Source organism: Rhinoderma darwinii, chromosome 3 (genome assembly GCF_050947455.1).
Source record: "Rhinoderma darwinii isolate aRhiDar2 chromosome 3, aRhiDar2.hap1, whole genome shotgun sequence".
NCBI classification, from domain to species: Eukaryota; Metazoa; Chordata; class Amphibia; order Anura; family Rhinodermatidae; genus Rhinoderma; species Rhinoderma darwinii.
The window spans coordinates 77,774,270-77,797,354 of record NC_134689.1 but is presented as its reverse complement, the minus strand read 5'-3'; the positions used below and the strand labels follow the sequence as shown (position 1 = coordinate 77,797,354).

The window sequence follows — 23,085 nt, the reverse complement described above, 5'->3', positions numbered from 1 at the left end:
TTCTTCAGGACCTCTTTTTTACAGCACTGTTAATCATAAACCAATAACTACATGATGGAAATGGAAAAGAAACAGTACTAATCTTTCTATTTTCTATTTCATATTTAAGTAACTATGTAAGACAATACAGATTCCTCTGCTTACTTGAGTGAATGTTATAGAGAATGGAACTCCACTAAACTACTGCTGGGTACCTCCCAGGGTAGTTTTTCTGTATTTTCAGGTTAAAGCAAGAACAAGGGTTCTTCAGTACCTCTTTGTTACAGCACTGTTAATCATAAACCAATAACTACATGATGGAAATAGACAAGAAACAGTTCTAATCTTTCTATTTTAAATTCCCAAGAACTGGACCCTTAACATGACGGTTTTTTCTTCCATATCTGAAAGGCTTGGCTTTTCTATAAGTCAGGATGGCCGAGCGGTCTAAGGCGCTGCGTTCAGGTCGCAGTCTCCCCTGGAGGCGTGGGTTCAAATCCCACTTCTGACAATACAATTTTTATTAAACACACTGCAATGTCATTCCGACAGCGCTAGTGAAAAAACCCACTATGCCAAAACACGCCCCAAAATGTTAGACTCTTCAGATAACTGGCTTGGCATCCAATCTTGAAAGTTTTCTTATTTGTGTAGGATAGGATGACCGAGCAGTCTCTCGTGAAGGCGTGGATTTAAATCCCACTTTTGAATACTCATATTTAAGTAAACTATGTAAGACAATACCGATTCCTCTGCTTACTTGAGTGAATGTTATAGAGAATGGAACTCCACTAAACTACTGCTGGGTACCTCCCAGGGTAGTTTTTCTGTATTTTCAGGTTAAAGCAAGAACAAGGGTTCTTCAGGACCTCTTTTTTACAGCACTGTTAATCATAAACCAATAACTACATGATGGAAATGGACAAGAAACAGTACTAATCTTTCTATTTTAAATTCCTAAAAACTGGACCCTTAACATTACGGTTTTTTCTTCCATTTCTGAAAGGCTTGGCTTTTCTATAAGTCAGGATGGCCGAGCGGTCTAAGGCGCTGCGTTCAGGTCGCAGTCTCCCCTGGAGGCGTGGGTTCAAATCCCACTTCTGACAATACAACTTTTATTAAACACACTGCAATGTCATTCCGACAGCGCTAGTGAAAAAACCCACTATGACAAAACACGCCCCAAAATGTTAGACTCTTCAGATGACTGGCTTGATAAAACACGCCCCAAAATGTTAGACTCTTCAGATGACTGGCTTGGCATCCAATCTTGAAAGTTTTCTTATTTGTGTAGGATAGGATGACCGAGCAGTCTCTCGTGAAGGCGTGGATTTAAATCCCACTTTTGAATACTCATATTTAAGTAAACTATGTAAGACAATACCGATTCCTCTGCTTACTTGAGTGAATGTTATAGAGAATGGAACTCCACTAAACTACTGCTGGGTACCTCCCAGGGTAGTTTTTCTGTATTTTCAGGTTAAAGCAAGAACAAGGGTTCTTCAGGACCTCTTTTTTACAGCACTGTTAATCATAAACCAATAACTACATGATGGAAATGGACAAGAAACAGTACTAATCTTTCTATTTTCTATTTCATATTTAAGTAACTATGTAAGACAATACAGATTCCTCTGCTTACTTGAGTGAATGTTATAGAGAATGGAACTCCACTAAACTACTGCTGGGTACCTCCCAGGGTAGTTTTTCTGTATTTTCAGGTTAAAGCAAGAACAAGGGTTCTTCAGTACCTCTTTGTTACAGCACTGTTAATCATAAACCAATAACTACATGATGGAAATGGACAAGAAACAGTTCTAATCTTTCTATTTTAAATTCCCAAAAACTGGACCCTTAACATGACGGTTTTTTCTTCCATATCTGAAAGGCTTGGCTTTTCTATAAGTCAGGATGGCCGAGCGGTCTAAGGCGCTGCGTTAAGGTCGCAGTCTCCCCTGGAGGCGTGAGTTCAAATCCCACTTCTGACAATACAACTTTTCTTAAACACACTGCAATGTCATTCCGACAGCGCTAGTGAAAAAACCCACTATGCCAAAACACGCCCCAAAATTTTAGACTCTTCAGATGACTGGCTTGGCATCCAATCTTGAAAGTTTTCTTATTTGTGTAGGATAGGATGACCGAGCAGTCTCTCGTGAAGGCGTGGATTTAAATCCCTCTTTTGAATACTCATATTTAAGAAAACTATGTAAGACAATACCGATTCCTCTGCTTACTTGAGTGAATGTTATAGAGAATGGAACTCCACTAAACTACTGCTGGGTACCTCCCAGGGTAGTTTTTCTGTATTTTCAGGTTAAAGCAAGAACAAGGGTTCTTCAGGACCTCTTTGTTACAGCACTGTTAATCATAAACCAATAACTACATGATGGAAATGGACAAGAAACAGTTCTAATCTTTCTATTTTAAATTCCCAAAAACTGGACCCTTAACATGACGGTTTTTTCTTCCATATCTGAAAGGCTTGGCTTTTCTATAAGTCAGGATGGCCGAGTGGTCTAAGGCGCTGCGTTCATGTCGCAGTCTCCCCTGGAGGCGTGGGTTCAAATCCCACTTCTGACAATACAATTTTTATTAAACACACTGCAATGTCATTCCGACAGCGCTAGTGAAAAAACCCACTATGCCAAAATACGCCCCAAAATGTTAGACTCTTCAGATAACTGGCTTGGCATCCAATCTTGAAAGTTTTCTTATTTGTGTAGGATAGGATGACCGAGCAGTCTCTCGTGAAGGCGTGGATTTAAATCCCACTTTTGAATACTCATATTTAAGTAAACTATGTAAGACAATACCGATTCCTCTGCTTACTTGAGTGAATGTTATAGAGAATGGAACTCCACTAAACTACTGCTGGGTACCTCCCAGGGTAGTTTTTCTGTATTTTCAGGTTAAAGCAAGAACAAGGGTTCTTCAGGACCTCTTTTTTACAGCACTGTTAATCATAAACCAATAACTACATGATGGAAATGGACAAGAAACAGTACTAATCTTTCTATTTTAAATTCCTAAAAACTGGACCCTTAACATTACGGTTTTTTCTTCCATTTCTGAAAGGCTTGGCTTTTCTATAAGTCAGGATGGCCGAGCGGTCTAAGGCGCTGCGTTCAGGTCGCAGTCTCCCCTGGAGGCGTGGGTTCAAATCCCACTTCTGACAATACAATTTTTATTAAACACACTGCAATGTCATTCCGACAGCGCTAGTGAAAAAACCCACTATGCCAAAACACGCCCCAAAATGTTAGACTCTTCAGATGACTGGCTTGGCATCCAATCTTGAAAGTTTTCTTGTTTGTGTAGGATAGGATGACCGAGCAGTCTCTCGTGAAGGCGTGGATTTAAATCCCACTTTTGAATACTCATATTTAAGTAAACTATGTAAGACAATACCGATTCCTCTGCTTACTTGAGTGAATGTTATAGAGAATGGAACTCCACTAAACTACTGCTGGGTACCTCCCAGGGTAGTTTTTCTGTATTTTCAGGTTAAAGCAAGAACAAGGGTTCTTCAGGACCTCTTTTTTACAGCACTGTTAATCATAAACCAATAACTACATGATGGAAATGGACAAGAAACAGTACTAATCTTTCTATTTTAAATTCCTAAAAACTGGACCCTTAACATTACGGTTTTTTCTTCCATTTCTGAAAGGCTTGGCTTTTCTATAAGTCAGGATGGCCGAGCGGTCTAAGGCGCTGCGTTAAGGTCGCAGTCTCCCCTGGAGGCGTGGGTTCAAATCCCACTTCTGACAATACAACTTTTCTTAAACACACTGCAATGTCATTCCGACAGCGCTAGTGAAAAAACCCACTATGCCAAAACACGCCCCAAAATGTTAGACTCTTCAGATGACTGGCTTGGCATCCAATCTTGAAAGTTTTCTTATTTGTGTAGGATAGGATGACCGAGCAGTCTCTCGTGAAGGCGTGGATTTAAATCCCACTTTTGAATACTCATATTTAAGTAAACTATGTAAGACAATACCGATTCCTCTGCTTACTTGAGTGAATGTTATAGAGAATGGAACTCCACTAAACTACTGCTGGGTACCTCCCAGGGTAGTTTTTCTGTATTTTCAGGTTAAAGCAAGAACAAGGGTTCTTCAGGACCTCTTTTTTACAGCACTGTTAATCATAAACCAATAACTACATGATGGAAATGGACAAGAAACAGTACTAATCTTTCTATTTTAAATTCCTAAAAACTGGACCCTTAACATTACGGTTTTTTCTTCCATTTCTGAAAGGCTTGGCTTTTCTATAAGTCAGGATGGCCGAGCGGTCTAAGGCGCTGCGTTCAGGTCGCAGTCTCCCCTGGAGGCGTGGGTTCAAATCCCACTTCTGACAATACAATTTTTATTAAACACACTGCAATGTCATTCCGACAGCGCTAGTGAAAAAACCCACTATGCCAAAACACGCCCCAAAATGTTAGACTCTTCAGATGACTGGCTTGGCATCCAATCTTGAAAGTTTTCTTATTTGTGTAGGATAGGATGACCGAGCAGTCTCTCGTGAAGGCGTGGATTTAAATCCCACTTTTGAATACTCATATTTAAGTAAACTATGTAAGACAATACCGATTCCTCTGCTTACTTGAGTGAATGTTATAGAGAATGGAACTCCACTAAACTACTGCTGGGTACCTCCCAGGGTAGTTTTTCTGTATTTTCAGGTTAAAGCAAGAACAAGGGTTCTTCAGGACCTCTTTTTTACAGCACTGTTAATCATAAACCAATAACTACATGATGGAAATGGAAAAGAAATGACTGGCTTGGCATCCAATCTTGAAAGTTTTCTTATTTGTGTAGGATAGGATGACCGAGCAGTCTCTCGTGAAGGCGTGGATTTAAATCCCACTTTTGAATACTCATATTTAAGTAAACTATGTAAGACAATACCGATTCCTCTGCTTACTTGAGTGAATGTTATAGAGAATGGAACTCCACTAAACTACTGCTGGGTACCTCCCAGGGTAGTTTTTCTGTATTTTCAGGTTAAAGCAAGAACAAGGGTTCTTCAGGACCTCTTTTTTACAGCACTGTTAATCATAAACCAATAACTACATGATGGAAATGGAAAAGAAACAGTACTAATCTTTCTATTTTCTATTTCATATTTAAGTAACTATGTAAGACAATACAGATTCCTCTGCTTACTTGAGTGAATGTTATAGAGAATGGAACTCCACTAAACTACTGCTGGGTACCTCCCAGGGTAGTTTTTCTGTATTTTCAGGTTAAAGCAAGAACAAGGGTTCTTCAGTACCTCTTTGTTACAGCACTGTTAATCATAAACCAATAACTACATGATGGAAATAGACAAGAAACAGTTCTAATCTTTCTATTTTAAATTCCCAAGAACTGGACCCTTAACATGACGGTTTTTTCTTCCATATCTGAAAGGCTTGGCTTTTCTATAAGTCAGGATGGCCGAGCGGTCTAAGGCGCTGCGTTCAGGTCGCAGTCTCCCCTGGAGGCGTGGGTTCAAATCCCACTTCTGACAATACAATTTTTATTAAACACACTGCAATGTCATTCCGACAGCGCTAGTGAAAAAACCCACTATGCCAAAACACGCCCCAAAATGTTAGACTCTTCAGATAACTGGCTTGGCATCCAATCTTGAAAGTTTTCTTATTTGTGTAGGATAGGATGACCGAGCAGTCTCTCGTGAAGGCGTGGATTTAAATCCCACTTTTGAATACTCATATTTAAGTAAACTATGTAAGACAATACCGATTCCTCTGCTTACTTGAGTGAATGTTATAGAGAATGGAACTCCACTAAACTACTGCTGGGTACCTCCCAGGGTAGTTTTTCTGTATTTTCAGGTTAAAGCAAGAACAAGGGTTCTTCAGGACCTCTTTTTTACAGCACTGTTAATCATAAACCAATAACTACATGATGGAAATGGACAAGAAACAGTACTAATCTTTCTATTTTAAATTCCTAAAAACTGGACCCTTAACATTACGGTTTTTTCTTCCATTTCTGAAAGGCTTGGCTTTTCTATAAGTCAGGATGGCCGAGCGGTCTAAGGCGCTGCGTTCAGGTCGCAGTCTCCCCTGGAGGCGTGGGTTCAAATCCCACTTCTGACAATACAACTTTTATTAAACACACTGCAATGTCATTCCGACAGCGCTAGTGAAAAAACCCACTATGACAAAACACGCCCCAAAATGTTAGACTCTTCAGATGACTGGCTTGATAAAACACGCCCCAAAATGTTAGACTCTTCAGATGACTGGCTTGGCATCCAATCTTGAAAGTTTTCTTATTTGTGTAGGATAGGATGACCGAGCAGTCTCTCGTGAAGGCGTGGATTTAAATCCCACTTTTGAATACTCATATTTAAGTAAACTATGTAAGACAATACCGATTCCTCTGCTTACTTGAGTGAATGTTATAGAGAATGGAACTCCACTAAACTACTGCTGGGTACCTCCCAGGGTAGTTTTTCTGTATTTTCAGGTTAAAGCAAGAACAAGGGTTCTTCAGGACCTCTTTTTTACAGCACTGTTAATCATAAACCAATAACTACATGATGGAAATGGACAAGAAACAGTACTAATCTTTCTATTTTCTATTTCATATTTAAGTAACTATGTAAGACAATACAGATTCCTCTGCTTACTTGAGTGAATGTTATAGAGAATGGAACTCCACTAAACTACTGCTGGGTACCTCCCAGGGTAGTTTTTCTGTATTTTCAGGTTAAAGCAAGAACAAGGGTTCTTCAGTACCTCTTTGTTACAGCACTGTTAATCATAAACCAATAACTACATGATGGAAATGGACAAGAAACAGTTCTAATCTTTCTATTTTAAATTCCCAAAAACTGGACCCTTAACATGACGGTTTTTTCTTCCATATCTGAAAGGCTTGACTTTTCTATAAGTCAGGATGGCCGAGCGGTCTAAGGCGCTGCGTTAAGGTCGCAGTCTCCCCTGGAGGCGTGAGTTCAAATCCCACTTCTGACAATACAACTTTTCTTAAACACACTGCAATGTCATTCCGACAGCGCTAGTGAAAAAACCCACTATGCCAAAACACGCCCCAAAATTTTAGACTCTTCAGATGACTGGCTTGGCATCCAATCTTGAAAGTTTTCTTATTTGTGTAGGATAGGATGACCGAGCAGTCTCTCGTGAAGGCGTGGATTTAAATCCCTCTTTTGAATACTCATATTTAAGAAAACTATGTAAGACAATACCGATTCCTCTGCTTACTTGAGTGAATGTTATAGAGAATGGAACTCCACTAAACTACTGCTGGGTACCTCCCAGGGTAGTTTTTCTGTATTTTCAGGTTAAAGCAAGAACAAGGGTTCTTCAGGACCTCTTTGTTACAGCACTGTTAATCATAAACCAATAACTACATGATGGAAATGGACAAGAAACAGTTCTAATCTTTCTATTTTAAATTCCCAAAAACTGGACCCTTAACATGACGGTTTTTTCTTCCATATCTGAAAGGCTTGGCTTTTCTATAAGTCAGGATGGCCGAGTGGTCTAAGGCGCTGCGTTCATGTCGCAGTCTCCCCTGGAGGCGTGGGTTCAAATCCCACTTCTGACAATACAATTTTTATTAAACACACTGCAATGTCATTCCGACAGCGCTAGTGAAAAAACCCACTATGCCAAAATACGCCCCAAAATGTTAGACTCTTCAGATAACTGGCTTGGCATCCAATCTTGAAAGTTTTCTTATTTGTGTAGGATAGGATGACCGAGCAGTCTCTCGTGAAGGCGTGGATTTAAATCCCACTTTTGAATACTCATATTTAAGTAAACTATGTAAGACAATACCGATTCCTCTGCTTACTTGAGTGAATGTTATAGAGAATGGAACTCCACTAAACTACTGCTGGGTACCTCCCAGGGTAGTTTTTCTGTATTTTCAGGTTAAAGCAAGAACAAGGGTTCTTCAGTACCTCTTTTTTACAGCACTGTTAATCATAAACCAATAACTACATGATGGAAATGGACAAGAAACAGTACTAATCTTTCTATTTTCTATTTCATATTTAAGTAACTATGTAAGACAATACAGATTCCTCTGCTTACTTGAGTGAATGTTATAGAGAATGGAACTCCACTAAACTACTGCTGGGTACCTCCCAGGGTAGTTTTTCTGTATTTTCAGGTTAAAGCAAGAACAAGGGTTCTTCAGTACCTCTTTGTTACAGCACTGTTAATCATAAACCAATAACTACATGATGGAAATGGACAAGAAACAGTTCTAATCTTTCTATTTTAAATTCCCAAAAACTGGACCCTTAACATGACGGTTTTTTCTTCCATATCTGAAAGGCTTGGCTTTTCTATAAGTCAGGATGGCCGAGAGGTCTAAGGTGCTGCGTTCAGGTCGCAGTCTCCCTTGGAGTTGTGGGTTCAAATCCCACTTCTGACAATACGATTTTTATTAAACACACTGCAATGTCATTCCGACAGCGCTAGTGAAAAAACCCACTATGCCAAAATACGCCCCAAAATGTTAGACTCTTCAGATAACTGGCTTGGCATCCAATCTTGAAAGTTTTCTTATTTGTGTAGGATAGGATGACCGAGCAGTCTCTCGTGAAGGCGTGGATTTAAATCCCACTTTTGAATACTCATATTTAAGTAAACTATGTAAGACAATACCGATTCCTCTGCTTACTTGAGTGAATGTTATAGAGAATGGAACTCCACTAAACTACTGCTGGGTACCTCCCAGGGTAGTTTTTCTGTATTTTCAGGTTAAAGCAAGAACAAGGGTTCTTCAGGACCTCTTTTTTACAGCACTGTTAATCATAAACCAATAACTACATGATGGAAATGGACAAGAAACAGTACTAATCTTTCTATTTTCTATTTCATATTTAAGTAACTATGTAAGACAATACAGATTCCTCTGCTTACTTGAGTGAATGTTATAGAGAATGGAACTCCACTAAACTACTGCTGGGTACCTCCCAGGGTAGTTTTTCTGTATTTTCAGGTTAAAGCAAGAACAAGGGTTCTTCAGTACCTCTTTGTTACAGCACTGTTAATCATAAACCAATAACTACATGATGGAAATGGACAAGAAACAGTTCTAATCTTTCTATTTTAAATTCCCAAAAACTGGACCCTTAACATGACGGTTTTTTCTTCCATATCTGAAAGGCTTGGCTTTTCTATAAGTCAGGATGGCCGAGCGGTCTAAGGCGCTGCGTTAAGGTCGCAGTCTCCACTGGAGGCGTGGGTTCAAATCCCACTTCTGACAATACATATTTTCTTAAACACACTGCAATGTCATTTCCGACAGCGCTAGTGAAAAAACCCACTATGCCAAAACACGCCCCAAAATGTTAGACTCTTCAGATGACTGGCTTGGCATCCAATCTTGAAAGTTTTCTTATTTGTGTAGGATAGGATGACCGAGCAGTCTCTCGTGAAGGCGTGGATTTAAATCCCACTTTTGAATACTCATATTTAAGTAAACTATGTAAGACAATACCGATTCCTCTGCTTACTTGAGTGAATGTTATAGAGAATGGAACTCCACTAAACTACTGCTGGGTACCTCCCAGGGTAGTTTTTCTGTATTTTCAGGTTAAAGCAAGAACAAGGGTTCTTCAGGACCTCTTTTTTACAGCACTGTTAATCATAAACCAATAACTACATGATGGAAATGGACAAGAAACAGTACTAATCTTTCAATTTTCTATTTCATATTTAAGTAACTATGTAAGACAATACAGATTCCTCTGCTTACTTGAGTGAATGTTATAGAGAATGGAACTCCACTAAACTACTGCTGGGTACCTCCCAGGGTAGTTTTTCTGTATTTTCAGGTTAAAGCAAGAACAAGGGTTCTTCAGTACCTCTTTGTTACAGCACTGTTAATCATAAACCAATAACTACATGATGGAAATGGACAAGAAACAGTTCTAATCTTTCTATTTTAAATTCCCAAAAACTGGACCCTTAACATGACGGTTTTTTCTTCCATATCTGAAAGGCTTGGCTTTTCTATAAGTCAGGATGGCCGAGCGGTCTAAGGCGCTGCGTTCAGGTCGCAGTCTCCCCTGGAGGCGTGGGTTCAAATCCCACTTCTGACAATACAATTTTTATTAAACACACTGCAATGTCATTCCGACAGCGCTAGTGAAAAAACCCACTATGCCAAAATACGCCCCAAAATGTTAGACTCTTCAGATAACTGGCTTGGCATCCAATCTTGAAAGTTTTCTTATTTGTGTAGGATAGGATGACCGAGCAGTCTCTCGTGAAGGCGTGGATTTAAATCCCACTTTTGAATACTCATATTTAAGTAAACTATGTAAGACAATACCGATTCCTCTGCTTACTTGAGTGAATGTTATAGAGAATGGAACTCCACTAAACTACTGCTGGGTACCTCCCAGGGTAGTTTTTCTGTATTTTCAGGTTAAAGCAAGAACAAGGGTTCTTCAGGACCTCTTTTTTACAGCACTGTTAATCATAAACCAATAACTACATGATGGAAATGGACAAGAAACAGTACTAATCTTTCTATTTTCTATTTCATATTTAAGTAACTATGTAAGACAATACAGATTCCTCTGCTTACTTGAGTGAATGTTATAGAGAATGGAACTCCACTAAACTACTGCTGGGTACCTCCCAGGGTAGTTTTTCTGTATTTTCAGGTTAAAGCAAGAACAAGGGTTCTTCAGGACCTCTTTGTTACAGCACTGTTAATCATAAACCAATAACTACATGATGGAAATGGACAAGAAACAGTTCTAATCTTTCTATTTTAAATTCCCAAAAACTGGACCCTTAACATGACGGTTTTTTCTTCCATATCTGAAAGGCTTGGCTTTTCTATAAGTCAGGATGGCCGAGCGGTCTAAGGCGCTGCGTTCAGGTCGCAGTCTCCCCTGGAGGCGTGGGTTCAAATCCCACTTCTGACAATACAATTTTTATTAAACACACTGCAATGTCATTCCGACAGCGCTAGTGAAAAAACCCACTATGCCAAGATACGCCCCAAAATGTTAGACTCTTCAGATAACTGGCTTGGCATCCAATCTTGAAAGTTTTCTTATTTGTGTAGGATAGGATGACCGAGCAGTCTCTCGTGAAGGCGTGGATTTAAATCCCACTTTTGAATACTCATATTTAAGTAAACTATGTAAGACAATACCGATTCCTCTGCTTACTTGAGTGAATGTTATAGAGAATGGAACTCCACTAAACTACTGCTGGGTACCTCCCAGGGTAGTTTTTCTGTATTTTCAGGTTAAAGCAAGAACAAGGGTTCTTCAGGACCTCTTTTTTACAGCACTGTTAATCATAAACCAATAACTACATGATGGAAATGGACAAGAAACAGTACTAATCTTTCTATTTTCTATTTCATATTTAAGTAACTATGTAAGACAATACAGATTCCTCTGCTTACTTGAGTGAATGTTATAGAGAATGGAACTCCACTAAACTACTGCTGGGTACCTCCCAGGGTAGTTTTTCTGTATTTTCAGGTTAAAGCAAGAACAAGGGTTCTTCAGGACCTCTTTGTTACAGCACTGTTAATCATAAACCAATAACTACATGATGGAAATGGACAAGAAACAGTTCTAATCTTTCTATTTTAAATTCCCAAAAACTGGACCCTTAACATGACGGTTTTTTCTTCCATATCTGAAAGGCTTGGCTTTTCTATAAGTCAGGATGGCCGAGCGGTCTAAGGCGCTGCGTTAAGGTCGTAGTCTCCCCTGGAGGCGTGGGTTCAAATCCCACTTCTGACAATACAACTTTTCTTAAACACACTGCAATGTCATTCCGACAGCGCTAGTGAAAAAACCCACTATGCCAAAATACGCCCCAAAATGTTAGACTCTTCAGATAACTGGCTTGGCATCCAATCTTGAAAGTTTTCTTATTTGTGTAGGATAGGATGACCGAGCAGTCTCTCGTGAAGGCGTGGATTTAAATCCCACTTTTGAATACTCATATTTAAGTAAACTATGTAAGACAATACCGATTCCTCTGCTTACTTGAGTGAATGTTATAGAGAATGGAACTCCACTAAACTACTGCTGGGTACCTCCCAGGGTAGTTTTTCTGTATTTTCAGGTTAAAGCAAGAACAAGGGTTCTTCAGGACCTCTTTTTTACAGCACTGTTAATCATAAACCAATAACTACATGATGGAAATGGACAAGAAACAGTACTAATCTTTCTATTTTCTATTTCATATTTAAGTAACTATGTAAGACAATACAGATTCCTCTGCTTACTTGAGTGAATGTTATAGAGAATGGAACTCCACTAAACTACTGCTGGGTACCTCCCAGGGTAGTTTTTCTGTATTTTCAGGTTAAAGCAAGAACAAGGGTTCTTCAGGACCACTTTGTTACAGCACTGTTAATCATAAACCAATAACTACATGATGGAAATGGACAAGAAACAGTTCTAATCTTTCTATTTTAAATTCCCAAAAACTGGACCCTTAACATGACGGTTTTTTCTTCCATATCTGAAAGGCTTGGCTTTTCTATAAGTCAGGATGGCCGAGCGGTCTAAGGCGCTGCGTTAAGGTCGTAGTCTCCCCTGGAGGCGTGGGTTCAAATCCCACTTCTGACAATACAACTTTTCTTAAACACACTGCAATGTCATTCCGACAGCGCTAGTGAAAAAACCCACTATGCCAAAACACGCCCCAAAATGTTAGACTCTTCAGATGACTGGCTTGGCATCCAATCTTGAAAGTTTTCTTATTTGTGTAGGATAGGATGACCGAGCAGTCTCTCGTGAAGGCGTGGATTTAAATCCCACTTTTGAATACTCATATTTAAGTAAACTATGTAAGACAATACCGATTCCTCTGCTTACTTGAGTGAATGTTATAGAGAATGGAACTCCACTAAACTACTGCTGGGTACCTCCCAGGGTAGTTTTTCTGTATTTTCAGGTTAAAGCAAGAACAAGGGTTCTTCAGGACCTCTTTTTTACAGCACTGTTAATCATAAACCAATAACTACATGATGGAAATGGACAAGAAACAGTACTAATCTTTCAATTTTCTATTTCATATTTAAGTAACTATGTAAGACAATACAGATTCCTCTGCTTACTTGAGTGAATGTTATAGAGAATGGAACTCCACTAAACTACTGCTGGGTACCTCCCAGGGTAGTTTTTCTGTATTTTCAGGTTAAAGCAAGAACAAGGGTTCTTCAGTACCTCTTTGTTACAGCACTGTTAATCATAAACCAATAACTACATGATGGAAATGGACAAGAAACAGTTCTAATCTTTCTATTTTAAATTCCCAAAAACTGGACCCTTAACATGACGGTTTTTTCTTCCATATCTGAAAGGCTTGGCTTTTCTATAAGTCAGGATGGCCGAGCGGTCTAAGGCGCTGCGTTCAGGTCGCAGTCTCCCCTGGAGGCGTGGGTTCAAATCCCACTTCTGACAATACAATTTTTATTAAACACACTGCAATGTCATTCCGACAGCGCTAGTGAAAAAACCCACTATGCCAAAATACGCCCCAAAATGTTAGACTCTTCAGATAACTGGCTTGGCATCCAATCTTGAAAGTTTTCTTATTTGTGTAGGATAGGATGACCGAGCAGTCTCTCGTGAAGGCGTGGATTTAAATCCCACTTTTGAATACTCATATTTAAGTAAACTATGTAAGACAATACCGATTCCTCTGCTTACTTGAGTGAATGTTATAGAGAATGGAACTCCACTAAACTACTGCTGGGTACCTCCCAGGGTAGTTTTTCTGTATTTTCAGGTTAAAGCAAGAACAAGGGTTCTTCAGGACCTCTTTTTTACAGCACTGTTAATCATAAACCAATAACTACATGATGGAAATGGACAAGAAACAGTACTAATCTTTCTATTTTCTATTTCATATTTAAGTAACTATGTAAGACAATACAGATTCCTCTGCTTACTTGAGTGAATGTTATAGAGAATGGAACTCCACTAAACTACTGCTGGGTACCTCCCAGGGTAGTTTTTCTGTATTTTCAGGTTAAAGCAAGAACAAGGGTTCTTCAGGACCTCTTTGTTACAGCACTGTTAATCATAAACCAATAACTACATGATGGAAATGGACAAGAAACAGTTCTAATCTTTCTATTTTAAATTCCCAAAAACTGGACCCTTAACATGACGGTTTTTTCTTCCATATCTGAAAGGCTTGGCTTTTCTATAAGTCAGGATGGCCGAGCGGTCTAAGGCGCTGCGTTCAGGTCGCAGTCTCCCCTGGAGGCGTGGGTTCAAATCCCACTTCTGACAATACAACTTTTCTTAAACACACTGCAATGTCATTCCGACAGCGCTAGTGAAAAAACCCACTATGCCAAAATACGCCCCAAAATGTTAGACTCTTCAGATAACTGGCTTGGCATCCAATCTTGAAAGTTTTCTTATTTGTGTAGGATAGGATGACCGAGCAGTCTCTCGTGAAGGCGTGGATTTAAATCCCACTTTTGAATACTCATATTTAAGTAAACTATGTAAGACAATACCGATTCCTCTGCTTACTTGAGTGAATGTTATAGAGAATGGAACTCCACTAAACTACTGCTGGGTACCTCCCAGGGTAGTTTTTCTGTATTTTCAGGTTAAAGCAAGAACAAGGGTTCTTCAGGACCTCTTTTTTACAGCACTGTTAATCATAAACCAATAACTACATGATGGAAATGGACAAGAAACAGTACTAATCTTTCTATTTTCTATTTCATATTTAAGTAACTATGTAAGACAATACAGATTCCTCTGCTTACTTGAGTGAATGTTATAGAGAATGGAACTCCACTAAACTACTGCTGGGTACCTCCCAGGGTAGTTTTTCTGTATTTTCAGGTTAAAGCAAGAACAAGGGTTCTTCAGGACCACTTTGTTACAGCACTGTTAATCATAAACCAATAACTACATGATGGAAATGGACAAGAAACAGTTCTAATCTTTCTATTTTAAATTCCCAAAAACTGGACCCTTAACATGACGGTTTTTTCTTCCATATCTGAAAGGCTTGGCTTTTCTATAAGTCAGGATGGCCGAGCGGTCTAAGGCGCTGCGTTAAGGTCGTAGTCTCCCCTGGAGGCGTGGGTTCAAATCCCACTTCTGACAATACAACTTTTCTTAAACACACTGCAATGTCATTCCGACAGCGCTAGTGAAAAAACCCACTATGCCAAAACACGCCCCAAAATGTTAGACTCTTCAGATGACTGGCTTGGCATCCAATCTTGAAAGTTTTCTTATTTGTGTAGGATAGGATGACCGAGCAGTCTCTCGTGAAGGCGTGGATTTAAATCCCACTTTTGAATACTCATATTTAAGTAAACTATGTAAGACAATACCGATTCCTCTGCTTACTTGAGTGAATGTTATAGAGAATGGAACTCCACTAAACTACTGCTGGGTACCTCCCAGGGTAGTTTTTCTGTATTTTCAGGTTAAAGCAAGAACAAGGGTTCTTCAGGACCTCTTTTTTACAGCACTGTTAATCATAAACCAATAACTACATGATGGAAATGGACAAGAAACAGTACTAATCTTTCTATTTTCTATTTCATATTTAAGTAACTATGTAAGACAATACAGATTCCTCTGCTTACTTGAGTGAATGTTATAGAGAATGGAACTCCACTAAACTACTGCTGGGTACCTCCCAGGGTAGTTTTTCTGTATTTTCAGGTTAAAGCAAGAACAAGGGTTCTTCAGGACCTCTTTGTTACAGCACTGTTAATCATAAACCAATAACTACATGATGGAAATGGACAAGAAACAGTTCTAATCTTTCTATTTTAAATTCCCAAAAACTGGACCCTTAACATGACGGTTTTTTCTTCCATATCTGAAAGGCTTGGCTTTTCTATAAGTCAGGATGGCCGAGCGGTCTAAGGCGCTGCGTTCAGGTCGCAGTCTCCCCTGGAGGCGTGGGTTCAAATCCCACTTCTGACAATACAACTTTTCTTAAACACACTGCAATGTCATTCCGACAGATCTAGTGAAAAAACCCACTATGCCAAAATACGCCCCAAAATGTTAGACTCTTCAGATAACTGGCTTGGCATCCAATCTTGAAAGTTTTCTTATTTGTGTAGGATAGGATGACCGAGCAGTCTCTCGTGAAGGCGTGGATTTAAATCCCACTTTTGAATACTCATATTTAAGTAAACTATGTAAGACAATACCGATTCCTCTGCTTACTTGAGTGAATGTTATAGAGAATGGAACTCCACTAAACTACTGCTGGGTACCTCCCAGGGTAGTTTTTCTGTATTTTCAGGTTAAAGCAAGAACAAGGGTTCTTCAGGACCTCTTTTTTACAGCACTGTTAATCATAAACCAATAACTACATGATGGAAATGGACAAGAAACAGTACTAATCTTTCTATTTTCTATTTCATATTTAAGTAACTATGTAAGACAATACAGATTCCTCTGCTTACTTGAGTGAATGTTATAGAGAATGGAACTCCACTAAACTACTGCTGGGTACCTCCCAGGGTAGTTTTTCTGTATTTTCAGGTTAAAGCAAGAACAAGGGTTCTTCAGGACCTCTTTGTTACAGCACTGTTAATCATAAACCAATAACTACATGATGGAAATGGACAAGAAACAGTTCTAATCTTTCTATTTTAAATTCCCAAAAACTGGACCCTTAACATGACGGTTTTTTCTTCCATATCTGAAAGGCTTGGCTTTTCTATAAGTCAGGATGGCCGAGCGGTCTAAGGCGCTGCGTTAAGGTCGTAGTCTCCCCTGGAGGCGTGGGTTCAAATCCCACTTCTGACAATACAACTTTTCTTAAACACACTGCAATGTCATTCCGACAGCGCTAGTGAAAAAACCCACTATGCCAAAACACGCCCCAAAATGTTAGACTCTTCAGATGACTGGCTTGGCATCCAATCTTGAAAGTTTTCTTATTTGTGTAGGATAGGATGACCGAGCAGTCTCTCGTGAAGGCGTGGATTTAAATCCCACTTTTGAATACTCATATTTAAGTAAACTATGTAAGACAATACCGATTCCTCTGCTTACTTGAGTGAATGTTATAGAGAATGGAACTCCACTAAACTACTGCTGGGTACCTCCCAGGGTAGTTTTTCTGTATTTTCAGGTTAAAGCAAGAACAAGGGTTCTTCAGGACCTCTTTTTTACAGCACTGTTAATCATAAACCAATAACTACATGATGGAAATGGACAAGAAACAGTACTAATCTTTCAATTTTCTATTTCATATTTAAGTAACTATGTAAGACAATACAGATTCCTCTGCTTACTTGAGTGAATGTTATAGAGAATGGAACTCCACTAAACTACTGCTGGGTACCTCCCAGGGTAGTTTTTCTGTATTTTCAGGTTAAAGCAAGAACAAGGGTTCTTCAGTACCTCTTTGTTACAGCACTGTTAATCATAAACCAATAACTACATGATGGAAATGGACAAGAAACAGTTCTAATCTTTCTATTTTAAATTCCCAAAAACTGGACCCTTAACATGACGGTTTTTTCTTCCATATCTGAAAGGCTTGGCTTTTCTATAAGTCAGGATGGCCGAGCGGTCTAAGGCGCTGCGTTCAGGTCGCAGTCTCCCCTGGAGGCGTGGGTTCAAATCCCACTTCTGACAATACAATTTTTATTAAACACACTGCAATGTCATTCCGACAGCGCTAGTGAAAAAACCCACTATGCCAAAATACGCCCCAAAATGTTAGACTCTTCAGATAACTGGCTTGGCATCCAATCTTGAAAGTTTTCTTATTTGTGTAGGATAGGATGACCGAGCAGTCTCTCGTGAAGGCGTGGATTTAAATCCCACTTTTGAATACTCATATTTAAGTAAACTATGTAAGACAATACCGATTCCTCTGCTTACTTGAGTGAATGTTATAGAGAATGGAACTCCACTAAACTACTGCTGGGTACCTCCCAGGGTAGTTTTTCTGTATTTTCAGGTTAAAGCAAGAACAAGGGTTCTTCAGGACCTCTTTTTTACAGCACTGTTAATCATAAACCAATAACTACATGATGGAAATGGACAAGAAACAGTACTAATCTTTCTATTTTCTATTTCATATTTAAGTAACTATGTAAGACAATACAGATTCCTCTGCTTACTTGAGTGAATGTTATAGAGAATGGAACTCCACTAAACTACTGCTGGGTACCTCCCAGGGTAGTTTTTCTGTATTTTCAGGTTAAAGCAAGAACAAGGGTTCTTCAGGACCTCTTTGTTACAGCACTGTTAATCATAAACCAATAACTACATGATGGAAATGGACAAGAAACAGTTCTAATCTTTCTATTTTAAATTCCCAAAAACTGGACCCTTAACATGACGGTTTTTTCTTCCATATCTGAAAGGCTTGGCTTTTCTATAAGTCAGGATGGCCGAGCGGTCTAAGGCGCTGCGTTCAGGTCGCAGTCTCCCCTGGAGGCGTGGGTTCAAATCCCACTTCTGACAATACAATTTTTATTAAACACACTGCAATGTCATTCCGACAGCGCTAGTGAAAAAACCCACTATGCCAAGATACGCCCCAAAATGTTAGACTCTTCAGATAACTGGCTTGGCATCCAATCTTGAAAGTTTTCTTATTTGTGTAGGATAGGATGACCGAGCAGTCTCTCGTGAAGGCGTGGATTTAAATCCCACTTTTGAATACTCATATTTAAGTAAACTATGTAAGACAATACCGATTCCTCTGCTTACTTGAGTGAATGTTATAGAGAATGGAACTCCACTAAACTACTGCTGGGTACCTCCCAGGGTAGTTTTTCTGTATTTTCAGGTTAAAGCAAGAACAAGGGTTCTTCAGGACCTCTTTTTTACAGCACTGTTAATCATAAACCAATAACTACATGATGGAAATGGACAAGAAACAGTACTAATCTTTCTATTTTCTATTTCATATTTAAGTAACTATGTAAGACAATACAGATTCCTCTGCTTACTTGAGTGAATGTTATAGAGAATGGAACTCCACTAAACTACTGCTGGGTACCTCCCAGGGTAGTTTTTCTGTATTTTCAGGTTAAAGCAAGAACAAGGGTTCTTCAGGACCTCTTTGTTACAGCACTGTTAATCATAAACCAATAACTACATGATGGAAATGGACAAGAAACAGTTCTAATCTTTCTATTTTAAATTCCCAAAAACTGGACCCTTAACATGACGGTTTTTTCTTCCATATCTGAAAGGCTTGGCTTTTCTATAAGTCAGGATGGCCGAGCGGTCTAAGGCGCTGCGTTAAGGTCGTAGTCTCCCCTGGAGGCGTGGGTTCAAATCCCACTTCTGACAATACAACTTTTCTTAAACACACTGCAATGTCATTCCGACAGCGCTAGTGAAAAAACCCACTATGCCAAAATACGCCCCAAAATGTTAGACTCTTCAGATAACTGGCTTGGCATCCAATCTTGAAAGTTTTCTTATTTGTGTAGGATAGGATGACCGAGCAGTCTCTCGTGAAGGCGTGGATTTAAATCCCACTTTTGAATACTCATATTTAAGTAAACTATGTAAGACAATACAGATTCCTCTGCTTACTTGAGTGAATGTTATAGAGAATGGAACTCCACTAAACTACTGCTGGGTACCTCCCAGGGTAGTTTTTCTGTATTTTCAGGTTAAAGCAAAAACAAGGGTTCTTCAGGACCTCTTTGTTACAGCACTGTTAATCATAAACCAATAACTACATGATGGAAATGGACAAGAAACAGTTCTAATCTTTCTATTTTAAATTCCCAAAAACTGGACCCTTAACATGACGGTTTTTTCTTCCATATCTGAAAGGCTTGGCTTTTCTATAAGTCAGGATGGCCGAGCGGTCTAAGGCGCTGCGTTAAGGTCGCAGTCTCCCCTGGAGGCGTGGGTTCAAATCCCACTTCAGACAATACAACTTTTCTTAAACACACTGCAATGTCATTCCGACAGCGCTAGTGAAAAAACCCACTATGCCAAAACACGCCCCAAAATGTTAGACTCTTCAGATGACTGGCTTGGCATCCAATCTTGAAAGTTTTCTTATTTGTGTAGGATAGGATGACCGAGCAGTCTCTCGTGAAGGCGTGGATTTAAATCCCACTTTTGAATACTCATATTTAAGTAAACTATGTAAGACAATACCGATTCCTCTGCTTACTTGAGTGAATGTTATAGAGAATGGAACTCCACTAAACTACTGCTGGGTACCTCCCAGGGTAGTTTTTCTGTATTTTCAGGTTAAAGCAAGAACAAGGGTTCTTCAGGACCTCTTTTTAACAGCACTGTTAATCATAAACCAATAACTACATGATGGAAATGGACAAGAAACAGTACTAATCTTTCTATTTTCTATTTCATATTTAAGTAACTATGTAAGACAATACAGATTCCTCTGCTTACTTGAGTGAATGTTATAGAGAATGGAACTCCACTAAACTACTGCTGGGTACCTCCCAGGGTAGTTTTTCTGTATTTTCAGGTTAAAGCAAGAACAAGGGTTCTTCAGGACCTCTTTGTTACAGCACTGTTAATCATAAACCAATAACTACATGATGGAAATGGACAAGAAACAGTTCTAATCTTTCTATTTTAAATTCCCAAAAACTGGACCCTTAACATGACGGTTTTTTCTTCCATATCTGAAAGGCTTGGCTTTTCTATAAGTCAGGATGGCCGAGCGGTCTAAGGCGCTGCGTTAAGGTCGTAGTCTCCCCTGGAGGCGTGGGTTCAAATCCCACTTCTGACAATACAACTTTTCTTAAACACACTGCAATGTCATTCCGACAGCGCTAGTGAAAAAACCCACTATGCCAAAATACGCCCCAAAATGTTAGACTCTTCAGATAACTGGCTTGGCATCCAATCTTGAAAGTTTTCTTATTTGTGTAGGATAGGATGACCGAGCAGTCTCTCGTGAAGGCGTGGATTTAAATCCCACTTTTGAATACTCATATTTAAGTAAACTATGTAAGACAATACCGATTCCTCTGCTTACTTGAGTGAATGTTATAGAGAATGGAACTCCACTAAACTACTGCTGGGTACCTCCCAGGGTAGTTTTTCTGTATTTTCAGGTTAAAGCAAGAACAAGGGTTCTTCAGGACCTCTTTTTTACAGCACTGTTAATCATAAACCAATAACTACATGATGGAAATGGACAAGAAACAGTACTAATCTTTCAATTTTCTATTTCATATTTAAGTAACTATGTAAGACAATACAGATTCCTCTGCTTACTTGAGTGAATGTTATAGAGAATGGAACTCCACTAAACTACTGCTGGGTACCTCCCAGGGTAGTTTTTCTGTATTTTCAGGTTAAAGCAAGAACAAGGGTTCTTCAGTACCTCTTTGTTACAGCACTGTTAATCATAAACCAATAACTACATGATGGAAATGGACAAGAAACAGTTCTAATCTTTCTATTTTAAATTCCCAAAAACTGGACCCTTAACATGACGGTTTTTTCTTCCATATCTGAAAGGCTTGGCTTTTCTATAAGTCAGGATGGCCGAGCGGTCTAAGGCGCTGCGTTCAGGTCGCAGTCTCCCCTGGAGGCGTGGGTTCAAATCCCACTTCTGACAATACAATTTTTATTAAACACACTGCAATGTCATTCCGACAGCGCTAGTGAAAAAACCCACTATGCCAAAATACGCCCCAAAATGTTAGACTCTTCAGATAACTGGCTTGGCATCCAATCTTGAAAGTTTTCTTATTTGTGTAGGATAGGATGACCGAGCAGTCTCTCGTGAAGGCGTGGATTTAAATCCCACTTTTGAATACTCATATTTAAGTAAACTATGTAAGACAATACCGATTCCTCTGCTTACTTGAGTGAATGTTATAGAGAATGGAACTCCACTAAACTACTGCTGGGTACCTCCCAGGGTAGTTTTTCTGTATTTTCAGGTTAAAGCAAGAACAAGGGTTCTTCAGGACCTCTTTTTTACAGCACTGTTAATCATAAACCAATAACTACATGATGGAAATGGACAAGAAACAGTACTAATCTTTCTATTTTCTATTTCATATTTAAGTAACTATGTAAGACAATACAGATTCCTCTGCTTACTTGAGTGAATGTTATAGAGAATGGAACTCCACTAAACTACTGCTGGGTACCTCCCAGGGTAGTTTTTCTGTATTTTCAGGTTAAAGCAAGAACAAGGGTTCTTCAGGACCTCTTTGTTACAGCACTGTTAATCATAAACCAATAACTACATGATGGAAATGGACAAGAAACAGTTCTAATCTTTCTATTTTAAATTCCCAAAAACTGGACCCTTAACATGACGGTTTTTTCTTCCATATCTGAAAGGCTTGGCTTTTCTATAAGTCAGGATGGCCGAGCGGTCTAAGGCGCTGCGTTCAGGTCGCAGTCTCCCCTGGAGGCGTGGGTTCAAATCCCACTTCTGACAATACAATTTTTATTAAACACACTGCAATGTCATTCCGACAGCGCTAGTGAAAAAACCCACTATGCCAAGATACGCCCCAAAATGTTAGACTCTTCAGATAACTGGCTTGGCATCCAATCTTGAAAGTTTTCTTATTTGTGTAGGATAGGATGACCGAGCAGTCTCTCGTGAAGGCGTGGATTTAAATCCCACTTTTGAATACTCATATTTAAGTAAACTATGTAAGACAATACCGATTCCTCTGCTTACTTGAGTGAATGTTATAGAGAATGGAACTCCACTAAACTACTGCTGGGTACCTCCCAGGGTAGTTTTTCTGTATTTTCAGGTTAAAGCAAGAACAAGGGTTCTTCAGGACCTCTTTTTTACAGCACTGTTAATCATAAACCAATAACTACATGATGGAAATGGACAAGAAACAGTACTAATCTTTCTATTTTCTATTTCATATTTAAGTAACTATGTAAGACAATACAGATTCCTCTGCTTACTTGAGTGAATGTTATAGAGAATGGAACTCCACTAAACTACTGCTGGGTACCTCCCAGGGTAGTTTTTCTGTATTTTCAGGTTAAAGCAAGAACAAGGGTTCTTCAGGACCTCTTTGTTACAGCACTGTTAATCATAAACCAATAACTACATGATGGAAATGGACAAGAAACAGTTCTAATCTTTCTATTTTA

At 39.2% G+C, this 23,085-nt stretch overlaps 28 non-coding genes across 28 annotated transcripts; all 28 read left to right on the top strand.

The window, feature by feature from the left end:
* The first annotated feature begins 407 nt into the window (after positions 1–407).
* TRNAL-CAG (transfer RNA leucine (anticodon CAG)) lies at positions 408–490 on the top strand. The gene has a single exon. It is a non-coding gene; the product is annotated as a tRNA-Leu (tRNA).
* Positions 491–1,002: 512 nt separating this feature from the next.
* On the top strand, positions 1,003–1,085 carry TRNAL-CAG (transfer RNA leucine (anticodon CAG)). Its single transcript has one exon. It is a non-coding gene; the product is annotated as a tRNA-Leu (tRNA).
* Positions 1,086–1,884: 799 nt separating this feature from the next.
* On the top strand, positions 1,885–1,967 carry TRNAL-AAG (transfer RNA leucine (anticodon AAG)). The gene has a single exon. It is a non-coding gene; the product is annotated as a tRNA-Leu (tRNA).
* Positions 1,968–2,479: 512 nt separating this feature from the next.
* Positions 2,480–2,562, top strand: TRNAM-CAU (transfer RNA methionine (anticodon CAU)). Its single transcript has one exon. It is a non-coding gene; the product is annotated as a tRNA-Met (tRNA).
* A 512-nt stretch (positions 2,563–3,074) lies between these two features.
* Positions 3,075–3,157, top strand: TRNAL-CAG (transfer RNA leucine (anticodon CAG)). Its single transcript has one exon. It is a non-coding gene; the product is annotated as a tRNA-Leu (tRNA).
* A 512-nt stretch (positions 3,158–3,669) lies between these two features.
* TRNAL-AAG (transfer RNA leucine (anticodon AAG)) lies at positions 3,670–3,752 on the top strand. The gene has a single exon. It is a non-coding gene; the product is annotated as a tRNA-Leu (tRNA).
* A 512-nt stretch (positions 3,753–4,264) lies between these two features.
* TRNAL-CAG (transfer RNA leucine (anticodon CAG)) lies at positions 4,265–4,347 on the top strand. Its single transcript has one exon. It is a non-coding gene; the product is annotated as a tRNA-Leu (tRNA).
* A 1,075-nt stretch (positions 4,348–5,422) lies between these two features.
* On the top strand, positions 5,423–5,505 carry TRNAL-CAG (transfer RNA leucine (anticodon CAG)). Its single transcript has one exon. It is a non-coding gene; the product is annotated as a tRNA-Leu (tRNA).
* A 512-nt stretch (positions 5,506–6,017) lies between these two features.
* TRNAL-CAG (transfer RNA leucine (anticodon CAG)) lies at positions 6,018–6,100 on the top strand. The gene has a single exon. It is a non-coding gene; the product is annotated as a tRNA-Leu (tRNA).
* Positions 6,101–6,899: 799 nt separating this feature from the next.
* Positions 6,900–6,982, top strand: TRNAL-AAG (transfer RNA leucine (anticodon AAG)). The gene has a single exon. It is a non-coding gene; the product is annotated as a tRNA-Leu (tRNA).
* Positions 6,983–7,494: 512 nt separating this feature from the next.
* Positions 7,495–7,577, top strand: TRNAM-CAU (transfer RNA methionine (anticodon CAU)). Its single transcript has one exon. It is a non-coding gene; the product is annotated as a tRNA-Met (tRNA).
* A 1,591-nt stretch (positions 7,578–9,168) lies between these two features.
* On the top strand, positions 9,169–9,251 carry TRNAL-AAG (transfer RNA leucine (anticodon AAG)). The gene has a single exon. It is a non-coding gene; the product is annotated as a tRNA-Leu (tRNA).
* A 755-nt stretch (positions 9,252–10,006) lies between these two features.
* Positions 10,007–10,089, top strand: TRNAL-CAG (transfer RNA leucine (anticodon CAG)). Its single transcript has one exon. It is a non-coding gene; the product is annotated as a tRNA-Leu (tRNA).
* A 754-nt stretch (positions 10,090–10,843) lies between these two features.
* Positions 10,844–10,926, top strand: TRNAL-CAG (transfer RNA leucine (anticodon CAG)). The gene has a single exon. It is a non-coding gene; the product is annotated as a tRNA-Leu (tRNA).
* A 754-nt stretch (positions 10,927–11,680) lies between these two features.
* On the top strand, positions 11,681–11,763 carry TRNAL-AAG (transfer RNA leucine (anticodon AAG)). The gene has a single exon. It is a non-coding gene; the product is annotated as a tRNA-Leu (tRNA).
* Positions 11,764–12,517: 754 nt separating this feature from the next.
* Positions 12,518–12,600, top strand: TRNAL-AAG (transfer RNA leucine (anticodon AAG)). The gene has a single exon. It is a non-coding gene; the product is annotated as a tRNA-Leu (tRNA).
* Positions 12,601–13,354: 754 nt separating this feature from the next.
* Positions 13,355–13,437, top strand: TRNAL-CAG (transfer RNA leucine (anticodon CAG)). Its single transcript has one exon. It is a non-coding gene; the product is annotated as a tRNA-Leu (tRNA).
* Positions 13,438–14,191: 754 nt separating this feature from the next.
* On the top strand, positions 14,192–14,274 carry TRNAL-CAG (transfer RNA leucine (anticodon CAG)). Its single transcript has one exon. It is a non-coding gene; the product is annotated as a tRNA-Leu (tRNA).
* A 754-nt stretch (positions 14,275–15,028) lies between these two features.
* Positions 15,029–15,111, top strand: TRNAL-AAG (transfer RNA leucine (anticodon AAG)). Its single transcript has one exon. It is a non-coding gene; the product is annotated as a tRNA-Leu (tRNA).
* A 754-nt stretch (positions 15,112–15,865) lies between these two features.
* Positions 15,866–15,948, top strand: TRNAL-CAG (transfer RNA leucine (anticodon CAG)). Its single transcript has one exon. It is a non-coding gene; the product is annotated as a tRNA-Leu (tRNA).
* A 754-nt stretch (positions 15,949–16,702) lies between these two features.
* Positions 16,703–16,785, top strand: TRNAL-AAG (transfer RNA leucine (anticodon AAG)). The gene has a single exon. It is a non-coding gene; the product is annotated as a tRNA-Leu (tRNA).
* Positions 16,786–17,539: 754 nt separating this feature from the next.
* On the top strand, positions 17,540–17,622 carry TRNAL-CAG (transfer RNA leucine (anticodon CAG)). Its single transcript has one exon. It is a non-coding gene; the product is annotated as a tRNA-Leu (tRNA).
* A 754-nt stretch (positions 17,623–18,376) lies between these two features.
* Positions 18,377–18,459, top strand: TRNAL-CAG (transfer RNA leucine (anticodon CAG)). The gene has a single exon. It is a non-coding gene; the product is annotated as a tRNA-Leu (tRNA).
* Positions 18,460–19,213: 754 nt separating this feature from the next.
* On the top strand, positions 19,214–19,296 carry TRNAL-AAG (transfer RNA leucine (anticodon AAG)). Its single transcript has one exon. It is a non-coding gene; the product is annotated as a tRNA-Leu (tRNA).
* A 512-nt stretch (positions 19,297–19,808) lies between these two features.
* TRNAL-AAG (transfer RNA leucine (anticodon AAG)) lies at positions 19,809–19,891 on the top strand. The gene has a single exon. It is a non-coding gene; the product is annotated as a tRNA-Leu (tRNA).
* Positions 19,892–20,645: 754 nt separating this feature from the next.
* On the top strand, positions 20,646–20,728 carry TRNAL-AAG (transfer RNA leucine (anticodon AAG)). Its single transcript has one exon. It is a non-coding gene; the product is annotated as a tRNA-Leu (tRNA).
* Positions 20,729–21,482: 754 nt separating this feature from the next.
* Positions 21,483–21,565, top strand: TRNAL-CAG (transfer RNA leucine (anticodon CAG)). The gene has a single exon. It is a non-coding gene; the product is annotated as a tRNA-Leu (tRNA).
* Positions 21,566–22,319: 754 nt separating this feature from the next.
* TRNAL-CAG (transfer RNA leucine (anticodon CAG)) lies at positions 22,320–22,402 on the top strand. Its single transcript has one exon. It is a non-coding gene; the product is annotated as a tRNA-Leu (tRNA).
* Positions 22,403–23,085: the final 683 nt, after the last annotated feature.